The sequence below is a fragment of the Lissotriton vulgaris genome, chromosome 1_2 (assembly GCF_964263255.1).
Source record: "Lissotriton vulgaris chromosome 1_2, aLisVul1.2, whole genome shotgun sequence".
Lineage (NCBI taxonomy): Eukaryota > Metazoa > Chordata > Amphibia > Caudata > Salamandridae > Lissotriton > Lissotriton vulgaris.
In genome coordinates this window covers 346,558,561-346,582,559 of record NC_141686.1, presented here as the reverse complement: position 1 = coordinate 346,582,559, position 23,999 = coordinate 346,558,561, and the positions used below count along the sequence as shown (strand labels likewise).

Sequence of the window (23,999 nt, the reverse complement as noted above, 5' to 3'; positions counted from 1 at the left end):
CGCCATCCATCCGACCATCCGTCTGTCTGTCTGTCTGTCCGTTCATCCATCCACCCACCCATCCATTCATCCACCCGTCGACCCACCCATCCATTCATTCATCCATCCATCTATCCTCTCTCTCACCTACTCTATCAAAGGAGAAGGAGTAGCAGAGGGGCCCCTCCCTCCTACCGAAGCAGAGGGGCCCCTCCCTCATACAGAAGCAGGGGCCCCTCCCTAAAGGAGAAGCAGAGGTGCCCCTCCCTCACACATACGCAGAGGGCCCCTCCCTAAAGGAGAAGCAGAGGGCCCCTCCCTCATACAGAAGCAGAGGGGCCCCTCCCTCACACATACGCAGAGGGCCCCTCCCTAAAGGAGAAGCAGAGGGCCCCTCCCTAAAGGAGAAGCAGAGGGCCCCCTTCCTCATACAGAAGCAGAGGGGCCCCTGAGGTTCCGTGACGGTTCCGTGACGACTTGAACCCGTGTTTTCAAGTTTGTCGGAAATACATAAAATTAGTATCAGCGAACCGCAAATGATCTATTTAGTATATCCTAATGTTTTCGCTACGCTACGAGCAAGAGCACTCCTTCCACTGACACATTTCTGATATACACACGGCATCCATCTTAGATCGTGGCCGCCATATTGTGGTTCCTTGCCCTCACATATGCAATAGCCTCTGATCATTTCATTTACTCCACTTTGATTAAGGACACGTAGCCTTAGCCGGAGATTCACCTCTTACATGACACGTGCACCTTAAACCAGATCACGCTGAAGTTGCATGACTCGACAAAGGCTGCCTCCTCTGCCCGAGGCCAGCCCACCTGAACTGGTTTTCCTGTCCATTGTACCTGATCATGATTAGGCGGCCGAAGCCGGTAGCCTTGCCCATTTACAACCTACAAACATCTCTTATCCCGCTTTTCTATCTTCTGCACCTGGCTCTGCTCCTTTCCTTCTGGGCCTTTATTAGGGGGAGGTAACGAACTTTACGATGAGGCGGTCCGGGTCCTGAATGCAATATTGACAGGGGATTGTGATGAACTAGTGGGAACCCCTCTTCGTGATGTTTGGTATCAGATATTATCGACAATTCTTGTGTAACGCCAAATATTTATTGTTTAGAGACACAAAGGTTTGGGAATGTACCGACATGTGAAATATTTGCCTAGAGCACAATTTTTAGTATATAAGGAGCAACCCACTTTGTACAAATCGAACAGGCTCCTAGTTTCTGCCCGTGTGTAGATTCTGTGACTTCTGTGTCCCTGCAGTAATAAACCTTTGGTCTTTGACGCCACCATCGAGAAGCCCGTGTTTCTGTTCATTTGTGCACCAAGGCAGGTGGAACTCCGGGGTCTTTGGGTGTTGTACCCTGACACCTCTGGACGGAACCAAAAAGTCCAGAACTCCAATTGGCGCCCAACGTGGGGCGACGTCATTCGGTACCGGTCCAAAAGCCTGAAGAGTTCGAGAAGCTTCGTGTGAAGATTCCTGAGGGAGGCGCCCCACTTCATCGATCCCGGCATATCGCAAAAGTGGCCCTGAAGTTCTCTTCCACGAGGGTTCCCGTTCAGGACGGCTGCAGTGGGCCGTTGCCTTGACCGTCGCCCTGTCTTGGACCCGAAGTGGTGCAGTCCTTAGTACAGCGAAACGTGACGGGTTTCTCCTTGGTGACGTCTTCAGTGCCTCAGTTAAGTATTTAGTGATAGCTAGCTGGTTACTTTTGTGAGGATTGTTAAAAATCCTTGATCGGTTCTTGGTTTAGTTTGGTTTTGTTAGATTATCATTGGTTGTTCTAGTTACGATAATCTATTTGGTTCAGTTTTGGGTATCGATACATCAGTTCGTTTTGGTAGGCCTAAGTTCTTGGTTCGAGTGCACATATTTGTTCCGTGTTTTGTTTGTTTTGTGTTCCAGACTGAAAATGGTAAGTCGGAAAATGTTGTCTTGTTTTAGTTGCAACAGTGACTCGCGATTGGAGGACTCTTGTCTGGTTCCTCCGATTGGGACTCCCCTATATGATTTATATTGTAAGTATGGTGTGGGTCCTATAACTTATAATGAAATATGGGTCCGTTATTGTAAGAAGGATGGTGTCCTTAGTTGGCCACTACATGGTAGTTTTGAACCCGAGATTCTCGACAATTTAGAAGCGAAATTGTTTAGGAAGAAAGCCCGGCCGGCAATGTTTGACTCTTTTCGTTATTGGCGGAAAGAATCTAAACAGAGAGAAATGAAAAGGTTGAAGAAAGAACAGAAAGAACTAGAAGAGTTAACTCTAGAGCAAGCGACTAAACAGTTGCAGGCTAACGAGTGTGAAAAGGCCATAGATGTAGCCATTAGAGAGCATAACTTAGCGATTGACAAGTGCTATCCTGCCTTGCCATCGAAAATGGCTAAGATACTGGAGGATTCCGAAAACGATCCTCTGCTGTCTTATCTATTACGTTCACCTCCACCGTACGCACAAGGTGCTGCGGCCCAACTTATACCGGATGTTCAATTGCCGGTTGCTGGACAACCTGGTGTTCTTGTCCCTCAGAATCAAGTTCCTATACTTCCTGTGGTGAATGTAAATGTTCCTACAGCTCCTCCTCTTCCTACACTGCCCGCTCTTATACCTACCTCTGTACCTACTGCTCCAGAAGCTATTTTCCTCGATACTCCTACTGTTTCGTCATCTATTCCTACCTCTACTGCATTCTCTATGTCTGCGAGTGTACTAACTCCACTTTCTGTTCGTCGAAGAATTACTGATTCTGTTACTAATATGCTGTCTCCTATATATAAAACCTTAATTAAGACTCCTACTCCTGACTCTGTACAGAGACGGAGTCAGCTTCCTAGTACTGAGGAACGGGGAGTTTTAGACTCCACGGCTCTCAGATGGATTTCGAAGGGTAGAAGATATAGTACGAGAGATGTGTTAGACACATTTATGCAATGGGGAGAGCCAACACAGCGATACGTCTTTGACGAGATGTGCTCGTTGTTGCGTGAGGAAATAGAAGAAGACGATGTCGAATCAGATTTGGAAGATTTAATTAGGGTTCAAAAGGAGTTTGCTGCTGGAATGATAGTGGGCGATAATATAAAGGAAGCGATGGAACTCATTTTGAGTTTTAGGAATGATCCATCTCTTCGTTCTCCGAGAGATTTAGAGAAAGGTAAAATGAAGCCAAGTCGCCAATATCCTATGAGGGAAGTTCCTCCAATCTGGCGCGAAGCAGTGCCACGTGATGATAATGCTGGTATTGCAGGTGCTCCAGCACAGTTCCAAAGAGTATGGATACATTCCATGGAAGCGAGCAGAAGTGTTAGCAGTGAAACAGGCCTTGCCAGATCCACGTAAGAATCCAGCCGGATATTACAAGGAATTGACACAGACAGTTGAGGCTTGTATAATGAACTTAGCCGACATTGATATGTTGTTTGGTAATGTAGTTCCACAACCAGTGTGGGCTAAAATTCGTAGAGAGGATCATCAGGCTGCTTTAGGTGGTGATTGGGCAGCTATCAATGCAGCAGATGCTCAACAAATAGGTGGTGCGAAACCCGAACCCCTAATTGCTAATCTTCCTGGTAGAATAATAGATTTAATGAAGACTTTGATGCCTGCATTACGTGTTAATTGGGATAAATTATCCGCATGCAAGCAGAAGAAAGACGAAAGTGTCTCCGACTTCTTCACGAGGTTCGAAGAGACTTTTGTAGACCATAGTGGTCAGGATATGAGCACTGAAGGAGGACAGAGATTGTTTGTCGATAAATTTGTGCATAATTTGTTACCTGAATTATGCAATAAATTAAAAGATTCAGAGAGTGCGTGGGCTGTTTCCACAACTGCGCAAATACTTGCGACTGCACAGTACTATGAAAATAGGGATAAAGAGGAAAAGGAAAAATCAGAGAAGAAAACGAAAGATTTAAAAACTAAAGTTCTTTTACAGCAGGCGTATCCGCCTCGCACGAATCAGACTAATATGCAACAGAATTCGTATCAAAAGACAGATTATAATTCGACCAGGCCTCAATACCAGTGGAATCAGTGTGCGTACTGTAAGAAAGAGGGTCACTATAAAAATGATTGTCAGATTTTAGCGCAAAATAATGCGGCAGCAGCTCAGAGAGGTCGTGGTGGTTTTGTACAGAATTCTAGAGGACGAGGACGAGGTGCTATGCCTCCACAAACTAATGATCGTCCTTCTAATCACTTTGATCAGCGAAATGTACAGTCAGCTCAACAGAATAGATCTCAGCAATATCTTGTTGAGGATTATTGTGAAGTTGAAGAGGGATTTCAACAAAATGGGTACTAGGACAGCCATGGACAGAGAGAGGGAGTAGTATCAGTTCCAGTGGATCAGAGTGGGCCTTATGTCGCAGTAGCAACATCAGGTGTAGTCGAACCGTTTCTGTTGGATACTGGTGCCGCAAAAAGTTCTATCATGCATGCGAAACTCCCTGGCGCACCTTTGTCTGGCTCAACAAATGTTTCCGTAGGTTTTTCAGGCGCCCCTGTGTACAACCCGATATCTGGTCCTTTGTCTATTTCTGTTGGACCGTGTCATTTGAAAGCACCCTTAATTTTGACGACAGGTTGTAATGAAAATCTGCTTGGTTTAGATTTGTTAAAGCGACTATATGCGACATTGTACTGTTCTCCGGAAGGAGTACAGCTTACTTTGGGTAAAAGACTCACCTCTCCGATGTACTTGTCAATGGACGCACTCCCGCCGGAGCTACGTTCACTCCCTGATTCTCTTTGGGCGACTGGTCCCAATGATGTAGGTCTCCTAGAAATTCCACCGTATGTAGTGACTTTGAAAGCGAATGTGAAATTTCCAAGAATTCCCCAGTATAAAATATCGAGTGAAGGTGAGCGTGCACTTTTATTGATTGTGCAAGATTTGATTAAGAAAGGTGTGGTTGAAGAAACGCGAGGAAATGTTTGTAATAGTCCTGTATTGCCGATTTTGAAACGAACAGATCCTACAAAGCCTCCAGTCTATAGGTTTGTCATAGACCTTAGAGAAGTTAATAAGATTGTAATTCCGCAGTTTCCTGTAGTGCCAGACATTACTGCTTTGTTAACATTGATTCCTGCTACAGCTACATGGTTCTCAGTCATCGACTTGAAGAATGCCTTTTTCAGCATTCCGATAGCCGAGGAAAGCAGAGATATTTTTGGCTTCTGTTTAGGAGGTCGAAGCTTCAGATTTAAACGCGCTCCACAAGGCTACTGTGAAAGTCCATCCATTTACAGTCAAGCTTTAAAAAGTCAGTTGGATTCTTTTGTCCTTCCTCCAGGTTCTGCCCTAGTACAGTACGTAGACGATCTTTTGGTGGCTGCCGATGACAAGGAAACTTGCAAAGCGGCTACGATTTCACTATTGCATCATTTGTCTAATTTGAATCATAAGGTGTCACCTTCCAAAATGCAATATTGCTGCCAAGAAGTAACCTACCTAGGTCACCTCTTGTCAAAGGAGGGAAGGAAGTTGACCCCAGAAAGAGTAAAAGCAATTACGCAGATGAGTGTTCCACGCACACAGAAGGAAGTACGTGCCTTTCTAGGTATTACCTCTTACTGTAGGCAATGGATCCCAAATTTTTCACTTTTAGCGAAGCCATTGGTAGCTTTGACTGGGAAAAATGTTCCGAGTCCGGTGCCATGGTCTGATGAATGTCAAGAGAGTTTTACTGAATTACGAAAAGCATTGTGTTCAGCTCCTGTATTGGGTACACCTGATTACAGCAAGCCATTCACGCTCTACGTTCACGAAAGAGAAGGTTGCGCGTTGAGTGTCTTGACACAGAAGTTTGGTGATAAACAACGCCCTTGTGCGTATTTCTCATCAACATTAGATCCGGTAGCTAGAGCATTGCCTAGTTGTTTGAGGGCTACAGCGGCAGCTGCAGCTTCCATTCGACAATCTGCTGGTTTGGTGATGAACAATATGCTAGTGGTCATGGTTCCTCATGCAGTGGACACACTCATGAACCGAACAAAGACACAACACCTTACTAGTGCGAGATTATCTGGTTACGAGCTGACATTATTAGCAAGTCATATTCAGATCAAAAGATGCAATGTATTGAACCCAGCAACATTGTTGCCGACTGATCAAGAGTCGAGTGATTCGGAGCCACATGACTGTTATTTCAAAACGGAGGAAGAGACAAAAGGTCGTATCGACTTGAGGGATACTCCCCTATCCGATCCGGATGGTACGCTGTATGTGGACGGGTCATGTTTTAAATTGGAGAATGGTGATGTGACTGCTGCCTATGCGGTAACGACTTTGACGACGATTGTGGAGACTGCAAGAGTGAGTCAGAATTCTGCCCAAGCTGCAGAGTTAATAGCTCTTACGAGAGCGTGTGTTTTAGCTGAGGGAAAGAGAGTGAATGTGTTTACAGATAGTCAGTACGCATTTGGCGTGGCCCATAGTTTTGGCCGGTTGTGGAGAGAAAGGGGTTTCATTACGTCCCATGGGACTAAGATTCAACATGGTCAGCTAGTTAACGACTTGTTGGAATCTCTAACCTTGCCGACTGAAGTTGCGATTGTGAAGTGCAGTGCTCATAAAGCAATCACGGATGATGTTGGTCGGGGAAATGCCTTTGCTGATGAAACCGCTAAACAGACAGCTAGAGACATGATGAGTAGAATGTATGTTGCTACGTCTGCAAGATGGATTGCTGAGTCTGGGATGTGTGAAGACACAATGGAAAGTGTGAAAGAGATTCAGAAAGAAGCGACTGAGGAAGAGAAACGCGTATGGAGAGAAAGTACGGGCAAGTTGGACTCGAATGGATGTTGGATCGATTTGACAGAACAGCAGCGTTGGATGTTGCCTGATGCATATGTGCTTGCAGTAGTGACGATGGCGCATGGAGTGGCGCACATAAGTTCTAAAGGAATCTGTAAGATGTTGGCTCCGGTCTGGAAGAATGAGGGAATCAGTAAGTGTGCAGAGAGAGTGGTGAAAAATTGTATGGTGTGCTTGATGCATAATCCTGGCAAGGGAACTCCAACTCCAGCTGGTCATTTTGCTCCTCCTTCCTGCCCCTTTGAAGTAATACAGTTAGACTTCATTCACATGGAACGCTGCAACAATTTAAAGTACGTCCTGGTGGTAGTTTGTGCTTTTTCCAGGTGGATAGAAGCATACCCACTAAAGGACAACACTGCCCTATCAACTGCCAAAATTCTTCTCAAAGAATATTTCCCTAGGTTTGGAATGCCACGGATTGTATGGTCAGATAACGGAAGTGAGTTTATAGGGAAAGTTATGCAGAGTGTGTGTGCTGGTCTAGGATTGAAACAAAAATTTCATAGTGCGAACCATCCCCAGTCAGCTGGTCTAGTGGAGGGTTATAATGGCACCCTCAAGCTTAAGATAGCCAAGATACAAGCATCCACAGGTTTGGCTTGGCCAGACGCACTTCCTTTGGCCTTGTTATCAACGAGAGCAACAGTGCATTCTAGAATAGGGCTTTCTCCATATGAGATTGTATTTGGCCGCCCGGCAAATGTCTGGGGTGTGCCAAGGCCTAAACAATTCTGCTCCATTGAATATCCTATGTTGATAGACTACCTTTATGACTTGACTGCTAAATTAAGTCTTATTCATCAACAGGTCTTTGATGCTTTGCCAAAACCTCCGGAGAGTCCAGGGCATCAGCTGAAACCCGGCGACCACGTGGTGGTCCGGAACTTCGCGAGGACAAAGAATCTTCAGCCTCGCTACATCGGCCCCTTCCAAATCCTGCTGGCGACGAGGACAGCTGTACGTGTTGCTGGTCGCAAGCACTGGATCCACGCTTCTCACGTAAAGCGTGTTCCACTGCCGCTGCCCTACGACGACTGGGTGAAGAAGGGAATTGGTGCCTCCGAATCTGAATTAACTCCAAAATTTGTCCCTTTCAGCGATGCCAATTTGATTTCTGACACTTTGAAACTTGACTCTCCTCCTGAAAAGACTGTTTTGAACATTGAACATTTGTCTCCAGCATCAGAAGAAACTTTGCCATCTGCGAGCGTAAACTCTGCAACAGCTGCTAATGATACACTATTTTCCGATCAGACGATACCTGCGAAACAGAAATACAATTTGAGAAAACGCAAAAAGGACTAATAAAGCAGGCAACTGCATACTGTGATTTTGATATATTTATATATATTTTGAACTTTTGCCTTCAGCCAGGAAGTTTGCTATTGTTTATTGTTTTTAAAATTGCCTTGCCGTCTGGGTAGCCGTAGGGTCGTGGCTGTGTGCCTAGTTTGAATTTGCAGGGGTCTGACACAAGGTCGATCTTTCTGTTAGTACTGGGAACTCCCAGGGCTGACAGAGGCATTTTCATCTACGTACACATCATCAGTGGTCGCGAGCGGATTGTAGAAGATGGAACTTCCTGCGCGGCAACGAAAGAATGTGATTTATGTTCGCAGAAACAAACTTAATAGAATTTTTCACAGCAAATGTTTCTTGATGCAGTGTGCCATTACATTTTTGATTGTTTTAGCAACATTGGTGGGTGGAATTGTCTTTAGCATAAATTTGATTTTTGTGCCAGTATCTACAGTACCTCCCCTTGATCCAGCTATTTCTACTGTTTCTTCTATACACTCTTTTCACTCGTTTCCTGAACATGAGCAAGCTCGACGCTCAGAATTCATTAATAACACTTTTGTACAGCTCTTGCACCAACACCAACTGGTAGTTAACACTACAGACTGCTGGGTGTGTGGCTTGATACCTCACACTATGGATAAAGGTATTCCATATTTGGTTTTGCCTTTCAGCTATAATGGATCATTTCAGGCCTTCCAAACCATCTTTGCTTATGCCCTTGAGACCTATCCTCCACGTCCACCACGCTCCACTAAATATAACTCTGCCAACAAAGCTTTAGTCCAGGGAATTATTGACATGATCAAGGACGTCAATAATACTCCATCATACCCTAGAGACGAATTACGAGTATATTTAAGTTGGAATACTTCAGAGTATCGCCTTAGTTTAGGAGAAAGCAAGCGTAAAAGCTCAACTCCAATATCCAATCGAGCTGCTGTGTCTTTATTTCTAATAATGCTCCAACAGTTTACGAGGCGATCTCTAAGTTGCACAAGATTTCGGACTCCATTCATGTAGACAAGGGAAACTGGTCCTTCATGGAGTGGTTTTGGACTCTGATCTCAGCGTGGGGATGGAAGGTTCTAATGGTCATTGGTGTCATCTTAGTATTCCTATTCTCATGTTGTCTGATTATCCAGTGTGGTCCTGCTCGGTGTAGTCTTTGTGCTACGACTTGTCTCAGAAAACCACCTGCGTTTGGAGAAAAGACACGAGAAAGGATGATGATACAACAGCATGTCACTGACCTGATGAGCATAGAACTAGATTCAGACATAGATTGAGTAATTGCCTATGTAAGGGCAAAAGGAGGGTCTGAGGTTCCGTGACGGTTCCGTGACGACTTGAACCCGTGTTTTCAAGTTTGTCGGAAATACATAAAATTAGTATCAGCGAACCGCAAATGATCTATTTAGTATATCCTAATGTTTTCGCTACGCTACGAGCAAGAGCACTCCTTCCACTGACACATTTCTGATATACACACGGCATCCATCTTAGATCGTGGCCGCCATATTGTGGTTCCTTGCCCTCACATATGCAATAGCCTCTGATCATTTCATTTACTCCACTTTGATTAAGGACACGTAGCCTTAGCCGGAGATTCACCTCTTACATGACACGTGCACCTTAAACCAGATCACGCTGAAGTTGCATGACTCGACAAAGGCTGCCTCCTCTGCCCGAGGCCAGCCCACCTGAACTGGTTTTCCTGTCCATTGTACCTGATCATGATTAGGCGGCCGAAGCCGGTAGCCTTGCCCATTTACAACCTACAAACATCTCTTATCCCGCTTTTCTATCTTCTGCACCTGGCTCTGCTCCTTTCCTTCTGGGCCTTTATTAGGGGGAGGTAACGAACTTTACGATGAGGCGGTCCGGGTCCTGAATGCAATATTGACAGGGGATTGTGATGAACTAGTGGGAACCCCTCTTCGTGATGTTTGGTATCAGATATTATCGACAATTCTTGTGTAACGCCAAATATTTATTGTTTAGAGACACAAAGGTTTGGGAATGTACCGACATGTGAAATATTTGCCTAGAGCACAATTTTTAGTATATAAGGAGCAACCCACTTTGTACAAATCGAACAGGCTCCTAGTTTCTGCCCGTGTGTAGATTCTGTGACTTCTGTGTCCCTGCAGTAATAAACCTTTGGTCTTTGACGCCACCATCGAGAAGCCCGTGTTTCTGTTCATTTGTGCACCAAGGCAGGTGGAACTCCGGGGTCTTTGGGTGTTGTACCCTGACACCTCTGGACGGAACCAAAAAGTCCAGAACTCCACCCCTCCCTCATACAGAAGCAGAGGGGCCCCTCCCACATAGAGACGCAGAGGGGCCCCTCCCTTATACAGAAGCAAAGGGGCCCCTTCTCATACAGAAGCAGGGGCCCCTCCCACATAGAGATGCAGAGGGGCCCCTCTCTCATACAGAAGCAGAGGGCCCCTCCCTAAAGGAGAAGCAGAGGGCCCCCTTCCTCATACAGAAGCAGAGGGGCCCCTCCCTCATACAGAAGCAGAGGGGCCCCTCCCACATACAGAAGCAGAGGGGCCCCTCCCTCATACAGAAGCAGAGGGGCCCCTCCTAACCTTCTACAGGGCCCCCCAAGGAGAGGCAGCAGCTGTCCCCCCTGGGGGTGTTTTATTCTGTATTTATTTGAGGAGGTTTATAAAGCGTGAACGAGGTCGGGGGAGTCGAGGCGCCTCGGATTAAACATTTATTATCACAAGTTATTCACAAGAAGAGATACACACAGTTTGACACCCCTCCCCCCCAGAGGGGCAGACATTAGTGGGGTGCAGTGGGTGCAGTGTCACCCGCACATGACACAGCAGAGATCTGCCCCCTCCTGGAGAGGGCACTCCCGGGTCAGAGGTCACTTTTTTGGAGATGGATCATTAATTGAAGCGGATCAGGGCCCTGGGCTGAATCACGACATTTGTCATTCCATCACTTTGAGTGACAGCTGTCAAGTGTGTACCGCCTCGTATCTGGAGTGAGCTTTAAATTTAGGGTTTGAACAATGCTGAGGAGACCCTGGGATTGGGATTAAAGCGCCTCGAGCCGCAGCTGCATCCGGGGCTCTGGGCAGGTCCAGGGGAGCAGTGTCTCTCTTCGGGGCCTGTGCATAGCGCCCCGAGGCTCAGGGCGGAGTCAGAGGCGCTGGGTGGGGAGGAATGAACTCTGGGCTCCTCTGTCCTTAAAGAGAATCCTTCACCGAGAGGCCTGTCCAGAGGAGGTGAGGAGGAGAGACCTGTCCAGGGGTCAGAGGAGGTGAGGCCTGTCCAGGGGGTGCAAAGGAGGTGAGGCCTGTCCAGGGGTGCAGAGGAGGTGAGGCCTGTCCAGGGGAGGTGAGGAGGAGCGGCCTGTCCAGAGGAGGAGAGGAGGAGAGGCCTGTCCAGAGGAGGAGAGGCCTCTCCAGGGGTGCAGAGGAGGTGAGGCCTGTCCAGGGGTGCAGAGGAGGTGAGGCCTGTCCAGGGGTGCAGAGGAGGTGAGGCCTGTCAAGGGTGCAGAGGAAGTGAGGCCGTCCAGAGGAGGAGAGGCCTGTCCAGAGGAGGTGAGGAGGAGAGGCCTGTCCAGGGGTGCAGAGGAGGTGAGGCCTGTCCAGGGGGCAGAGGAGGAGAGGCCTGTCCAGAGGAGGGGCAGAGGCGGTGAGGCCTGTCCAGGGGGGCAGAGGAGGAGAGGCCTGTCCAGGGTTGCAGAGGAGGTGAGGCCTGTCCAGGGGAGGAGCAGAGGAGGTGAGGCCTGTCCAGGGGGCAGAGGAGGAGAGGCCTGTCCAGGGGTGCAAAGGACGTGAGGCTTGTCCAGGGGTGGAGAGGAGGTGAGGCCTGTCCAGGGGTGCAGAGGAGGTCAGGCCTGTCCAGGGGTCAGAGGAGGTGAGGCCAGTCCAGGGGGGCAGAGGAGGAGAGGCCTATCCAGGGGAGTGCAAAGGAGGTGAGGCCTGTCCACAGGTGCAGAGGAGGTGAGGCCTGTCCACAGGTGCAGAGGAGGAGAGGCCTGTCCATGCGTTCAGGGGAGGAGAGGCCTATCCAGGGGTGCAGAGGAGGTGAGGCCTTTTCTGGGGTGCAGAGAAGGAGAGGCCTGTCCAGGAATGCAAAGGAGGAGAGGCCTGTCCAGGGGAGCAGTATCTCTCTTCGGTGCCTGTGCATAGTGCCCCGAGGTTCAGGGCTGAGTTAGAGGCGCTGGATGGGGTGGAATGAACTCTGGGCTCCACTGTCCTTAATGAGAATCCTTCACCGACAGCTCTTGTGAGAAGCATTGCAAGGCCTGTCCAGGGGTGCAGAGGAGGTGAGGCCTGTCCAGGGGTGCAGAGGAGGAAAGGCCTGTGCAGGGGGCAGAGGAGGTGAGGATTGTCCAGGGGTGCATAGGAGGTGAGGCCTTTCCAGGGGTACAGAGGATGAGAGGCCTGTCCAGGGGTGCAGAAGCCTGTCCAGGGGTGCTGAGGAGGTGAGGCCTGTCCAGGAGTGTAGAGAAGGTGAGGCCTGTCCAGGAGTGTAGAGAAGGTGAGGCCTGTCCAGGGGTGCAGAGAAGGTGAGGCCTGTCCAGGGATGCAGAGCCGACGAGGCCTGTCCAAAGGAGGAGAGGCCTGTCCAGGGGTCAGAGGAGGTGAGGCCTGTTAAGGGGTCAGACAAGGTGAGGCCTGTCCAGGGGTGCAGAGGAGGTGAGGCCTGTCCAGGGGTGCAGAGGAGGTGAGGCCTGTCCAGGGGTCAGAGGAGGTGAGGCCTGTCCAGGGGTGCAGAGGAGGTGAGGCCTGTCCAGGGGTGCAGAGGAGGGGAGGCCTCTCCAGGGGTGCAGAGAAAGTGAGGCCTGTCCAGGGGTGCAGAGGAGGTGAGGCCTGTCCAGGGGTCAGAGGAGGTGAGGCCTGTCCAGGGGTGCAGAGGAGGTGAGGCCTGTCCAGGGGTGCATAGGTGGTGAGGCCTGTCCTGTAGAGGTAATCATCTGAAAAGAAGAGTACAGTGCTGGATGCATGTAGATAATCTTTGTAGATTATTTCTCTGGCGGGGAGCGCGCGTGTCATGTCGTGAGTAGCTTTGAACCTGGTAAGGATGAGTGATGTGTGGTGGGCTTGGAGTCTGCAGAGACCTCTTTCTTGATGTCGTGAGTAGCTTTGAACCTGGTAAGGATGAGTGATGTGTGGTGGGCTTGGAGTCTGCAGAGACCTCTTTCTTGATGTCGTGAGTAGCTTTGAACCTGGTAAGGATGAGTGATGTGTGGTGGGCTTGGAGTCTGCAGAGACCTCTTTCTTGATGTCGTGAGTAGCTTTGAACCTGGTAAGGATGAGTGATGTGTGGTGGGCTTGGAGTCTGCAGAGACCTCTTTCTTGATGTCGTGAGTAGCTTTGAACCTGGTAAGGATGAGTGATGTGTGGTCGGCTTGGAGTCTGCAGAGACCTCTTTCTTGATGTCGTGAGTAGCTTTGAACCTGGTAAGGATGAGTGATGTGTGGTGGGCTTGGAGTCTGCAGAGACCTCTTTCTTGATGTCGTGAGTAGCTTTGAACCTGGTAAGGATGAGTGATGTGTGGTCGGCTTGGAGTCTGCAGAGACCTCTTTCTTGATGTCGTGAGTAGCTTTGAACCTGGTAAGGATGAGTGATGTGTGGTGGGCTTGGAGTCTGCAGAGACCTCTTTCTTGATGTCGTGAGTAGCTTTGAACCTGGTAAGGATGAGTGATGTGTGGTGGGCTTGGAGTCTGCAGAGACCTCTTTCTTGATGTCGCGAGTAGCTTTGAACCTGGTAAGGATGAGTGATGTGTGGGCGGCTTGGAGTCTGCAGAGACCTCTTTCTTGATGTCGCGAGTAGCTTTGAACCTGGTAAGGGTGAGTGCTGTGTGGTCGGCTTGGAGTCTGCAGAGACCTCTTTCTTGATGTCGCGAGTAGCTTTGAGCCTGGTAAGGATGAGTGATGTGTGGTGGGCTCGGAGTCTGCAGAGACCTCTTTCTTGATGTCGTGAGTAGCTTTGAGCCTGGTAAGGATGAGTGATGTGTGGTGGGCTCGGAGTCTGCAGAGACCTCTTTCTTAATGTCGTGAGTAGCTTTGAACCTGGTAAGGATGAGTGATGTGTGGTCCGCTTGGAGTCTGCAGAGACCTCTTTCTTGATGTCGTGAGTAGCTTTGAACCTGGTAAGGGTGAGTGATGTGTGGTCGGCTTGGAGTCTGCAGAGACCTCTTTCTTGATGTCGCGAGTAGCTTTGAACCTGGTAAGGATGAGTGATGTGTGGTGGGCTCGGAGTCTGCAGAGACCTCTTTCTTGATGTCGTGAGTAGCTTTGAACCTGGTAAGGATGAGTGATGTGTGGTGGGCTCCTAGTCTGCAGAGACCTCTTTCTTGATGTCGTGAGTAGCTTTGAACCTGGTAAGGATGAGTGATGTGTGGGCGGCTTGGAGTCTGCCGAGACCTCTTTCTTGATGTCGCGAGTAGCTTTGAACCTGGTAAGGGTGAGTGCTGTGTGGTCGGCTTGGAGTCTGCAGAGACCTCTTTCTTGATGTCGCGAGTAGCTTTGAGCCTGGTAAGGATGAGTGATGTGTGGTGGGCTCGGAGTCTGCAGAGACCTCTTTCTTGATGTCGTGAGTAGCTTTGAGCCTGGTAAGGATGAGTGATGTGTGGTGGGCTCGGAGTCTGCAGAGACCTCTTTCTTGATGTCGTGAGTAGCTTTGAACCTGGTAAGGATGAGTGATGTGTGGTCGGCTTGGAGTCTGCAGAGACCTCTTTCTTGATGTCGTGAGTAGCTTTGAACCTGGTAAGGGTGAGTGATGTGTGGTCGGCTTGGAGTCTGCAGAGACCTCTTTCTTGATGTCGTGAGTAGCTTTGAACCTGGTAAGGATGAGTGATGTGTGGTCGGCTTGGAGTCTGCAGAGACCTCTTTCTTGATGTCGTGAGTAGCTTTGAACCTGGTAAGGGTGAGTGATGTGTGGGCGGCTTGGAGTCTGCAGAGACCTCTTTCTTGATGTCGTGAGTAGCTTTGAACCTGGTAAGGGTGAGTGATGTGTGGTGGGCTCGGAGTCTGCAGAGACCTCTTTCTTGATGTCGTGAGTAGCTTTGAACCTGGTAAGGGTGAGTGATGTGTGGTGGGCTCGGAGTCTGCAGAGACCTCTTTCTTGATGTCGCGAGTAGCTTTGAACCTTGTAAGGGTGAGTGATGTGTGGTGGGGGGCTTGGAGTCTGCAGAGACCTCTTTCTTGATGTCGCGAGTAGCTTTGAACCTGGTAAGAATGAGTGATGTGTGGGCGGCTTGGAGTCTACAGAGACCTCTTTCTTGATGTCGCGAGTAGCTTTGAACCTGGTACGGGTGAGTGATGTGTGGTGGGCTCGGAGTCTGCAGAGACCTCTTTCTTAATGTCGTGAGTAGCTTTGAACCTGGTAAGGATGAGTGATGTGTGGTCGGCTTGGAGTCTGCAGAGACCTCTTTCTTGATGTCGTGAGTAGCTTTGAACCTGGTAAGGGTGAGTGATGTGTGGTCGGCTTGGAGTCTGCAGAGACCTCTTTCTTGATGTCGTGAGTAGCTTTGAACCTGGTAAGGATGAGTGATGTGTGGTCGGCTTGGAGTCTGCAGAGACCTCTTTCTTGATGTCGTGAGTAGCTTTGAACCTGGTAAGGGTGAGTGATGTGTGGTCGGCTTGGAGTCTGCAGAGACCTCTTTCTTGATGTCGTGAGTAGCTTTGAACCTGGTAAGGGTGAGTGATGTGTGGTGGGCTCGGAGTCTGCAGAGACCTCTTTCTTAATGTCGTGAGTAGCTTTGAGCCTGGTAAGGATGAGTGATGTGTGGTGGGCTCGGAGTCTGCAGAGACCTCTTTCTTGATGTCGCGAGTAGCTTTGAGCCTGGTAAGGATGAGTGATGTGTGGTGGGCTCGGAGTCTGCAGAGACCACTTTCTTAATGTCGTGAGTAGCTTTGAACCTGGTAAGGATGAGTGATGTGTGGTGGGCTCGGAGTCTGCAGAGACCTCTTTCTTGATGTCGCGAGTAGCTTTGAACCTGGTAAGGATGAGTGATGTGTGGTGGGCTTGGAGTCTGCAGAGACCTCTTTCTTGATGTCGTGAGTAGCTTTGAACCTGGTAAGGATGAGTGATGTGTGGTGGGCTCGGAGTCTGCAGAGACCTCTTTCTTGATGTCGCGAGTAGCTTTGAACCTGGTAAGGATGAGTGATGTGTGGTGGGCTTGGAGTCTGCAGAGACCTCTTTCTTGATGTCGCGAGTAGCTTTGAACCTGGTAAGGATGAGTGATGTGTGGTGGGCTTGGAGTCTGCAGAGACCTCTTTCTTGATGTCGCGAGTAGCTTTGAACCTGGTAAGGATGAGTGATGTGTGGGCGGCTTGGAGTCTGCAGAGACCTCTTTCTTGATGTCGTGAGTAGCTTTGAACCTGGTAAGGGTGAGTGATGTGTGGTCGGCTTGGAGTCTGCAGAGACCTCTTTCTTGATGTCGTGAGTAGCTTTGAACCTGGTAAGGATGAGTGATGTGTGGTCGGCTTGGAGTCTGCAGAGACCTCTTTCTTGATGTCGTGAGTAGCTTTGAACCTGGTAAGGGTGAGTGATGTGTGGGCGGCTTGGAGTCTGCAGAGACCTCTTTCTTGATGTCGTGAGTAGCTTTGAACCTGGTAAGGGTGAGTGATGTGTGGTGGGCTCGGAGTCTGCAGAGACCTCTTTCTTGATGTCGTGAGTAGCTTTGAACCTGGTAAGGGTGAGTGATGTGTGGTGGGCTCGGAGTCTGCAGAGACCTCTTTCTTAATGTCGCGAGTAGCTTTGAACCTGGTAAGGATGAGTGATGTGTGGTCGGCTTGGAGTCTGCAGAGACCTCTTTCTTGATGTCGCGAGTAGCTTTGAACCTGGTAAGGGTGAGTGATGTGTGGTCGGCTTGGAGTCTGCAGAGACCTCTTTCTTGATGTCGTGAGTAGCTTTGAACCTGGTAAGGATGAGTGATGTGTGGTCGGCTTGGAGTCTGCAGAGACCTCTTTCTTGATGTCGTGAGTAGCTTTGAACCTGGTAAGGGTGAGTGATGTGTGGTCGGCTTGGAGTCTGCAGAGACCTCTTTCTTGATGTCGTGAGTAGCTTTGAACCTGGTAAGGGTGAGTGATGTGTGGTGGGCTCGGAGTCTGCAGAGACCTCTTTCTTAATGTCGTGAGTAGCTTTGAGCCTGGTAAGGATGAGTGATGTGTGGTGGGCTCGGAGTCTGCAGAGACCTCTTTCTTGATGTCGCGAGTAGCTTTGAGCCTGGTAAGGATGAGTGATGTGTGGTGGGCTCGGAGTCTGCAGAGACCTCTTTCTTAATGTCGTGAGTAGCTTTGAACCTGGTAAGGATGAGTGATGTGTGGTGGGCTCGGAGTCTGCAGAGACCTCTTTCTTGATGTCGCGAGTAGCTTTGAACCTGGTAAGGATGAGTGATGTGTGGTGGGCTTGGAGTCTGCAGAGACCTCTTTCTTGATGTCGTGAGTAGCTTTGAACCTGGTAAGGATGAGTGATGTGTGGTGGGCTCGGAGTCTGCAGAGACCTCTTTCTTGATGTCGCGAGTAGCTTTGAACCTGGTAAGGATGAGTGATGTGTGGTGGGCTTGGAGTCTGCAGAGACCTCTTTCTTGATGTCGCGAGTAGCTTTGAACCTGGTAAGGATGAGTGATGTGTGGTGGGCTTGGAGTCTGCAGAGACCTCTTTCTTGATGTCGCGAGTAGCTTTGAACCTGGTAAGGATGAGTGATGTGTGGGCGGCTTGGAGTCTGCAGAGACCTCTTTCTTGATGTCGCGAGTAGCTTTGAACCTGGTAAGGGTGAGTGCTGTGTGGTCGGCTTGGAGTCTGCAGAGACCTCTTTCTTGATGTCGCGAGTAGCTTTGAGCCTGGTAAGGATGAGTGATGTGTGGTGGGCTCGGAGTCTGCAGAGACCTCTTTCTTGATGTCGTGAGTAGCTTTGAGCCTGGTAAGGATGAGTGATGTGTGGTGGGCTCGGAGTCTGCAGAGACCTCTTTCTTAATGTCGTGAGTAGCTTTGAACCTGGTAAGGATGAGTGATGTGTGGTCCGCTTGGAGTCTGCAGAGACCTCTTTCTTAATGTCGTGAGTAGCTTTGAACCTGGTAAGGGTGAGTGATGTGTGGTCGGCTTGGAGTCTGCAGAGACCTCTTTCTTGATGTCGTGAGTAGCTTTGAACCTGGTAAGGATGAGTGATGTGTGGTGGGCTTGGAGTCTGCAGAGACCTCTTTCTTGATGTCGTGAGTAGCTTTGAACCTGGTAAGGATGAGTGATGTGTGGTGGGCTTGGAGTCTGCAGAGACCTCTTTCTTGATGTCGCGAGTAGCTTTGAACCTGGTAAGGATGAGTGATGTGTGGGCGGCTTGGAGTCTGCAGAGACCTCTTTCTTGATGTCGCGAGTAGCTTTGAACCTGGTAAGGGTGAGTGCTGTGTGGTCGGCTTGGAGTCTGCAGAGACCTCTTTCTTGATGTCGCGAGTAGCTTTGAGCCTGGTAAGGATGAGTGATGTGTGGTGGGCTCGGAGTCTGCAGAGACCTCTTTCTTGATGTCGTGAGTAGCTTTGAGCCTGGTAAGGATGAGTGATGTGTGGTGGGCTCGGAGTCTGCAGAGACCTCTTTCTTAATGTCGTGAGTAGCTTTGAACCTGGTAAGGATGAGTGATGTGTGGTCCGTTTGGAGTCTGCAGAGACCTCTTTCTTGATGTCGTGAGTAGCTTTGGACCTGGTAAGGGTGAGTGATGTGTGGTCGGCTTGGAGTCTGCAGAGACCTCTTTCTTGATGTCGTGAGTAGCTTTGAACCTGGTAAGGGTGAGTGCTGTGTGGTCGGCTTGGAGTCTGCAGAGACCTCTTTCTTGATGTCGCGAGTAGCTTTGAGCCTGGTAAGGATGAGTGATGTGTGGTGGGCTCGGAGTCTGCAGAGACCTCTTTCTTGATGTCGTGAGTAGCTTTGAGCCTGGTAAGGATGAGTGATGTGTGGTGGGCTCGGAGTCTGCAGAGACCTCTTTCTTAATGTCGTGAGTAGCTTTGAACCTGGTAAGGATGAGTGATGTGTGGTCCGCTTGGAGTCTGCAGAGACCTCTTTCTTGATGTCGTGAGTAGCTTTGAACCTGGTAAGGGTGAGTGATGTGTGGTCGGCTTGGAGTCTGCAGAGACCTCTTTCTTGATGTCGTGAGTAGCTTTGAACCTGGTAAGGATGAGTGATGTGTGGTCGGCTTGGAGTCTGCAGAGACCTCTTTCTTGATGTCGTGAGTAGCTTTGAACCTGGTAAGGGTGAGTGATGTGTGGGCGGCTTGGAGTCTGCAGAGACCTCTTTCTTGATGTCGTGAGTAGCTTTGAACCTGGTAAGGGTGAGTGATGTGTGGTGGGCTCGGAGTCTGCAGAGACCTCTTTCTTGATGTCGTGAGTAGCTTTGAACCTGGTAAGGGTGAGTGATGTGTGGTGGGCTCGGAGTCTGCAGAGACCTCTTTCTTGATGTCGCGTGTAGCTTTGAACCTTGTAAGGGTGAGTGATGTGTGGTGGGCTTGGAGTCTGCAGAGACCTCTTTCTTGATGTCGCGAGTAGCTTTGAACCTGGTAAGGATGAGTGATGTGTGGGCGGCTTGGAGTCTACAGAGACCTCTTTCTTGATGTCGCGAGTAGCTTTGAACCTGGTACGGGTGAGTGATGTGTGGTGGGCTCGGAGTCTGCAGAGACCTCTTTCTTAATGTCGTGAGTAGCTTTGAACCTGGTAAGGATGAGTGATGTGTGGTCGGCTTGGAGTCTGCAGAGACCTCTTTCTTGATGTCGTGAGTAGCTTTGAACCTGGTAAGGGTGAGTGATGTGTGGTCGGCTTGGAGTCTGCAGAGACCTCTTTCTTGATGTCGTGAGTAGCTTTGAACCTGGTAAGGATGAGTGATGTGTGGTCGGCTTGGAGTCTGCAGAGACCTCTTTCTTGATGTCGTGAGTAGCTTTGAACCTGGTAAGGGTGAGTGATGTGTGGTGGGCTCGGAGTCTGCAGAGACCTCTTTCTTAATGTCGTGAGTAGCTTTGAGCCTGGTAAGGATGAGTGATGTGTGGTGGGCTCGGAGTCTGCAGAGACCTCTTTCTTGATGTCGCGAGTAGCTTTGAGCCTGGTAAGGATGAGTGATGTGTGGTGGGCTCGGAGTCTGCAGAGACCTCTTTCTTGATGTCGTGAGTAGCTTTGAACCTGGTAAGGATGAGTGATGTGTGGTGGGCTCGGAGTCTGCAGAGACCTCTTTCTTGATGTCGTGAGTAGCTTTGAACCTGGTAAGGATGAGTGATGTGTGGTGGGCTCGGAGTCTGCAGAGACCTCTTTCTTGATGTCGCGAGTAGCTTTGAACCTGGTAAGGATGAGTGATGTGTGGTGGGCTTGGAGTCTGCAGAGACCTCTTTCTTGATGTTGCGAGTAGCTTTGAACCTGGTAAGGATGAGTGATGTGTGGTGGGCTTGGAGTCTGCAGAGACCTCTTTCTTGATGTCGCGAGTAGCTTTGAACCTGGTAAGGATGAGTGATGTGTGGTCGGCTTGGAGTCTGCAGAGACCTCTTTCTTGATGTCGCGAGTAGCTTTGAACCTGGTAAGGGTGAGTGCTGTGTGGACGGCTTGGACTCTGCAGAGACCTCTTTCTTGATGTCGCGAGTAGCTTTGAACCTGGTAAGGGTGAGTGATGTGTGGTGGGCTCGGAGTCTGCAGAGACCTCTTTCTTGATGTCGTGAGTAGCTTTGAGCCTGGTAATGATGAGTGATGTGTGGTGGGCTCGGAGTCTGCAGAGACCTCTTTCTTGATGTCGCGAGTAGCTTTGAACCTGGTAAGGGTGAGTGATGTGTGGGCGGCTTGGAGTCTGCAGAGATCTCTTTCTTGATGTCGCGAGTAGCTTTGAACCTGGTAAGGATGAGTGATGTGTGGTGGGCTTGGAGTCTGCAGAGACCTCTTTCTTGATATCGCGAGTAGCTTTGAACCTGGTAAGGGTGAGTGATGTGTGGTGGGCTCGGAGTCTGCAGAGACCTCTTTCTTGATGTCGCGAGTAGCTTTGAACCTGGTAAGGGTGAGTGATGTGTGGGCGGCTTGGAGTCTGCAGAGACCTCTTTCTTGATGTTGTGAGTAGCTTTGAGCCTGGTAATGATGAGTGATGTGTGGTGGGCTCGGAGTCTGCAGAGACCTCTTTCTTGATGTCGCGAGTAGCTTTGAACCTGGTAAGGATGAGTGATGTGTGGGCGGCTTGGAGTCTGCAGAGACCTCTTTCTTGATGTCGTGAGTAGCTTTGAGCCTGGTAAGGGTGAGTGATGTGTGGTCGGCTCGGAGTCTGCAGAGACCTCTTTCTTGATGTCGTGAGTAGCCTTGAACCTGGTAAGGATGAGTGATGTGTGGTGGGCTCGGAGTCTGCAGAGACCTCTTTCTTGATGTCGTGAGTAGCTTTGAACCTGGTAAGGATGAGTGATGTGTGGTGGGCTCGGAGTCTGCAGAGACCTCTTTCTTGATGTCGTGAGTAGCTTTGAACCTGGTAAGGATGAGTGATGTGTGGTGGGCTCGGAGTCTGCAGAGACCTCTTTCTTGATGTCGCGAGTAGCTTTGAACCTTGTAAGGGTGAGTGATGTGTGGTCGGGTTGGAGTCTGCAGAGACCTCTTTCTTGATGTCGCGAGTAGCTTTGAACCTGGTAAGGGTGAGTGCTGTGTGGTGGGCTCGGAGTCTTCAGAGACCTCTTTCTTGATGTCGCGAGTAGCTTTGAACCTTGTAAGGGTGAGTGATGTGTGGTCGGGTTGGAGTCTGCAGAGACCTCTTTCTTGATGTCGCGAGTAGCTTTGAGCCTGGTAAGGTGAGTGATGTGTGGTCGGCTTGGAGTCTGCAGAGACCTCTTTCTTGATGTCGTGAGTAGCTTTGAACCTGGTAAGGGTGAGTGATGTGTGGTCGGCTTGGAGTCTGCAGAGACCTCTTTCTTGATGTCGTGAGTAGCTTTGAACCTGGTAAGGGTGAGTGATGTGTGGTCGGCTTGGAGTCTGCAGAGACCTCTTTCTTGATGTCGTGAGTAGCTTTGAACCTGGTAAGGGTGAGTGATGTGTGGTGGGCTCGGAGTCTGCAGAGACTTCTTTCTTAATGTCGTGAGTAGCTTTGAGCCTGGTAAGGATGAGTGATGTGTGGTGGGCTCGGAGTCTGCAGAGACCTCTTTCTTGATGTCGCGAGTAGCTTTGAGCCTGGTAAGGATGAGTGATGTGTGGTGGGCTCGGAGTCTGCAGAGACCTCTTTCTTAATGTCGTGAGTAGCTTTGAACCTGGTAAGGATGAGTGATGTGTGGTGGGCTCGGAGTCTGCAGAGACCTCTTTCTTGATGTCGTGAGTAGCTTTGAACCTGGTAAGGATGAGTGATGTGTGGTGGGCTCGGAGTCTGCAGAGACCTCTTCCTTGATGTCGCGAGTAGCTTTGAACCTGGTAAGGATGAGTGATGTGTGGTGGGCTTGGAGTCTGCAGAGACCTCTTTCTTGATGTTGCGAGTAGCTTTGAACCTGGTAAGGATGAGTGATGTGTGGTGGGCTTGGAGTCTGCAGAGACCTCTTTCTTGATGTCGCGAGTAGCTTTGAACCTGGTAAGGATGAGTGATGTGTGGTCGGCTTGGAGTCTGCAGAGACCTCTTTCTTGATGTCGCGAGTAGCTTTGAACCTGGTAAGGGTGAGTGCTGTGTGGGCGGCTTGGACTCTGCAGAGACCTCTTTCTTGATGTCGCGAGTAGCTTTGAACCTGGTAAGGGTGAGTTATGTGTGGTGGGCTCGGAGTCTGCAGAGACCTCTTTCTTGATGTCGTGAGTAGCTTTGAGCCTGGTAATGATGAGTGATGTGTGGTGGGCTCGGAGTCTGCAGAGACCTCTTTCTTGATGTCGCGAGTAGCTTTGAACCTGGTAAGGATGAGTGATGTGTGGGCGGCTTGGAGTCTGCAGAGACCTCTTTCTTGATGTCGTGAGTAGCTTTGAACCTGGTAAGGATGAGTGATGTGTGGTCGGCTTGGAGTCTGCAGAGACCTCTTTCTTGATGTCGCGAGTAGCTTTGAACCTGGTAAGGATGAGTGATGTGTGGTGGGCTTGGAGTCTGCAGAGACCTCTTTCTTGATATCGCGAGTAGCTTTGAACCTGGTAAGGGTGAGTGATGTGTGGTGGGCTCGGAGTCTGCAGAGACCTCTTTCTTGATGTCGCGAGTAGCTTTGAACCTGGTAAGGGTGAGTGATGTGTGGGCGGCTTGGAGTCTGCAGAGACCTCTTTCTTGATGTCGTGAGTAGCTTTGAGCCTGGTAATGATGAGTGATGTGTGGTGGGCTCGGAGTCTGCAGAGACCTCTTTCTTGATGTCGCGAGTAGCTTTGAACCTGGTAAGTATGAGTGATGTGTGGGCGGCTTGGAGTCTGCAGAGACCTCTTTCTTGATGTCGTGAGTAGCTTTGAGCCTGGTAAGGGTGAGTGATGTGTGGTCGGCTCGGAGTCTGCAGAGACCTCTTTCTTGATGTTGTGAGTAGCTTTGAACCTGGTAAGGATGAGTGATGTGTGGTGGGCTCGGAGTCTGCAGAGACCTCTTTCTTGATGTCGTGAGTAGCTTTGAACCTGGTAAGGATGAGTGATGTGTGGTGGGCTCGGAGTCTGCAGAGACCTCTTTCTTGATGTCGTGAGTAGCTTTGAACCTGGTAAGGGTGAGTGCTGTGTGGTCGGCTTAGAGTCTGCAGAGACCTCTTTCTTGATGTCGTGAGTAGCTTTGAACCTGGTAAGGGTGAGTGATGTGTGGTCGGCTTGGAGTCTGCAGAGACCTCTTTCTTAATGTCGTGAGTAGCTTTGAACCTGGTAAGGATGAGTGATGTGTGGTCGGCTTGGAGTCTGCAGAGACCTCTTTCTTGATGTCGTGAGTAGCTTTGAACCTGGTAAGGGTGAGTGATGTGTGGTCGGCTTGGAGTCTGCAGAGA

At 49.6% G+C, this 23,999-nt stretch overlaps 1 protein-coding gene across 1 annotated transcript in view; it reads left to right on the top strand.

The window, feature by feature from the left end:
* Window positions 1-11,300: 11,300 nt before the first annotated feature.
* The window catches only part of LOC147736745 (uncharacterized), a 65,410-nt gene continuing 52,711 nt past the window's right edge, over window positions 11,301-23,999 (top strand). Inside the window, exon 1 of the mRNA XM_086953461.1 lies at window positions 11,301-11,409. The gene's annotated coding sequence lies outside the window, so the exon portion shown is untranslated. The remainder of the gene's footprint in view (window positions 11,410-23,999) is intronic.